Below are 3,253 nucleotides of genomic sequence, written 5' to 3'. Positions count from 1 at the left end.
ACGGATCTTACTCAGCAAGGTTTTCACTCCCGTACAGTCTTTCAAAAACCTTCACCCAAACTTGCAGGATATTCCAGCAAAACAAGACTGATTTTCCCAAGAGGCTGAACCACAAAACTTAATGAAGGCAGTTTGTGATGGTTGTTCACAGAAATATTTGTCAATTATTTTTTACAGCATATGACAGGGTTCATCCCTTAAGAAGCCAGCCTAGCCTTTACCCTAGAGGTGAAAGCCTTAAGAGGCTCAAAATACAGTTTATATTTTCTGTGTGGTGGTAGTGCCCTGGAGTCCCAGTAATGGGCAAAGACCTTATTGTACTAAGAAAAAAAAAAAAACAACTGTAGAGGTGTGCTGTAAAGAAAGTGTGCTCTGAAAGACACTACCTCTGCTCTCTTGACCACCTTAGATGCTCTCCTGGTTTCCCAAGGAGCAGGGCCAGTGGTTTCACAATTACTGAGTGGTTGGGCACTGCAGCGCTGCCTCAGCCACAGCAGGGAGCAAGCTATAAATAATCTCTCTAATTCTCAACCTCTCCTCCCATTAGGAGATCTCCTTTCTCTAAATACTCCCTCATTTTGGAATTTCTGCTGAAAATACTGTCAGCAGGGGTCAAGACTTAAAAATTTATTACTAGATTTGGCAGAAGAAAGAGTAAATATTTATTTCTAGCTCTTTAACTGATAGAAAAGTAATGAGTGACAGTAGAATCCAACAGGTACCTTTATTGGTCTTAAAATATGGCCTTAAAAGGGGAAAACTGGCTCAGGAAAGCACTGCAGCCAGCCACCACCCAGCCTGCCTGTTGGGCTGGAAGTCAACAATTTTTTTAAATTGTCCACAAAAACAACAAAAAACTTGCAGTTTCATATGGAAAAGATTAAACCACTAAGCAAGATTAAAACATCTCGCGTGTCTCCTCACAACTTTATGAGCTCACCAGTGTATGTTACACTCTAATGAAAATACACAATGTGGAAATGGAAAGTTCAGCGCTATTGAAATATATCCTAAAAGAAGTGAAAATTCCCTCAGACCTTTCCAGGAGGACTTGTTTTGACACATTGTTGTCAAAATTGTGGATCCAACCGATACATAGGAGTGTTGTTGAAAGGCAACTCAGTGCTGAAAATGCCAAGGAAGTTTTAGTAAGTGTTGTGAATTACAGTACAGAAACTGGGTTCCAGTCCCCACCAAGCAGCTCTATGATCTTGCTCTCTTCAAAGTTAAGGCTGGAGGAAGGACTTTCTTTTTCACGTGTCTAATCAATGCCTACCTACCGCAGCGGCAGTTCAGTCTTAATTGGAACCTTTAGCTGTAAATCATATAATAAACCATAATATTACACAGGTAATCAAATGCAGTCCCTAAAGACATATTCAAATCTGTGGTGGTCAAGAAGGAATATTTTCTCTGGTTCATTCTTTAAATCACCATCTTATTTCTGGTGAATCGTGCCTCTGCACCTTCTGCTCAACAAATAGTCCTTTTTCTCCATGGAGTTCAGTTCTTATCTTTCCAAATCGTGCCATTATCCAAGATGCCAGTTTAAGCCAATTAATGTGATATATCTGCCTGCTGGTACCTGGACTGCAATCATCAGTCATCTGAACAGGCCACTAAAGAAACATCAGGTTGAAGAGGACCAGCCTGCTGCCACCACTCTCACTGTCCACGTCCTGGCCATAGCTGTCATCACACCTCAGTCTCATGCAGAAAAATATTCTCCTCCACAACCACTAATGCAGGAGTTTGGTTTTAAGTACTCTAAACTGTATGCTTAACCATATATCAACTCAAAGTCTGATGTAGCTTCTGTTAACAGCTAAGCTTGCCCATGACAGAGACTCTGTAAAAACTGTAGAAAGCTGCTGCATCCTTTAACAGTGGATTTCTCTTTGGATGATCAGTGTGGACAGGCCCATACAAATAATGAATCATGAATTAAATGGCTCAGTAAATAAAAAATGGACTTATCAAGGACACAACAACCACTGTTGTAAGCCAGACCCTCTAGTGCAAGGGAAAGATTGGCACTAATGCGCCACATGCTTCATTTGTTTCTTCATTTACAGAGAGAGCCATAAGCTTTAAGAAGGAATGACATTTATATTAAGAGAAAGAAAAAGCAAACCAAAAGTAAAGTCTCCTAAGGAACACAACAAATAATATTGCCAACCTTGAGCAGACAAAAATGGAGAGTCCATCATCTAAGAACCCTGGAGTAAAAAATCATGGGAATAGTTTTTGTGCTAACTTGGTGGAATTTTTATTTTAAAATAACAATACCTATTTTTTTTCTGGATTTTGAGTCTGTACAGGGTACTCGTTTTATGTAAACAGGCTGTCCTTCACAGCTAGAAAGCTAAATAAGTTCCCTTTTCCTTTTTTCCTCTTTCCTTTTTCCCAAAGCTGGAGCTCTAATGAAAATCCCCAAGGCTTCAGAACTCATTGTAAAATTTCAAAAAGGCATGTCCTGGCACTTGTCACATTAGTGCTCTCGCTCAAGACAGTAGCTGTCCCTGCGGATGTCAGGCTTGAGAAATGCAAAGGCAATGTAGAGGGGAAAAAAGCAGGATGCTGCCGTCACTCCAGGCCCCGCAGTTGTCCTGCAGAGACAGGGACAGCAGCGCTCCCTGCATGGAGCTCCTCTCTATTCCTGCCAGCTCACAGGAACCACGGACCGTGTTGTGGCAAGGAGGGAGCGAGATGTCCTAAACCAAGAAGCATTGCTTGCAAACCAGCAGTGGTTTGGGCCACCAGACAGCACAGCGAGACAAGCACTAATCCTGCATCTTTCCCGCGCTGGAGTGCTGCGCAGGTGCGGAGGCTGTTTGGGACACGGCCCCCGCTGTCCCAGCCGGACCCGCAGGGGAGGGAGGGCTGCACTGCACGGGGCTGGATGGCGGAGTCGCCCCATCGTGGGCCCGTAGCTGCCTCCTCTGAACCGTGTGTCCTCACAGTCTCATTTCCGAAGGGTGTTATTTCACTGCTGCCTCCCAGATAATGTAACTGAATCATTCAATTGAGCATAAAATAGAAATTTGGCTTCTTATCTGCTGGGAAACCAGCTTTACTATTTTCTTTCTGCAAAATACATTTTTCACTATCTTATCTTCTAATAAACAATCCCAGCTCTGCAGGCTGCAGAAATGTTCTGAACATATTTAAGAGACATTTTTTTTCCCCCCCTCTCGCTCCCCCTCTCTTCCTCCCCCCTTATCCCCCCTTCCCCCCCTTTAAACGTCTGTTT

This window comes from Egretta garzetta, unplaced genomic scaffold (genome assembly GCF_000687185.1).
Source record: "Egretta garzetta isolate BGI_Z169 unplaced genomic scaffold, ASM68718v1 scaffold190, whole genome shotgun sequence".
In the NCBI taxonomy this organism is placed as follows: domain Eukaryota; kingdom Metazoa; phylum Chordata; class Aves; order Pelecaniformes; family Ardeidae; genus Egretta; species Egretta garzetta.
The sequence above is the reverse complement of the archived record's forward strand: the minus strand, read 5'-3'. Positions refer to the sequence as shown.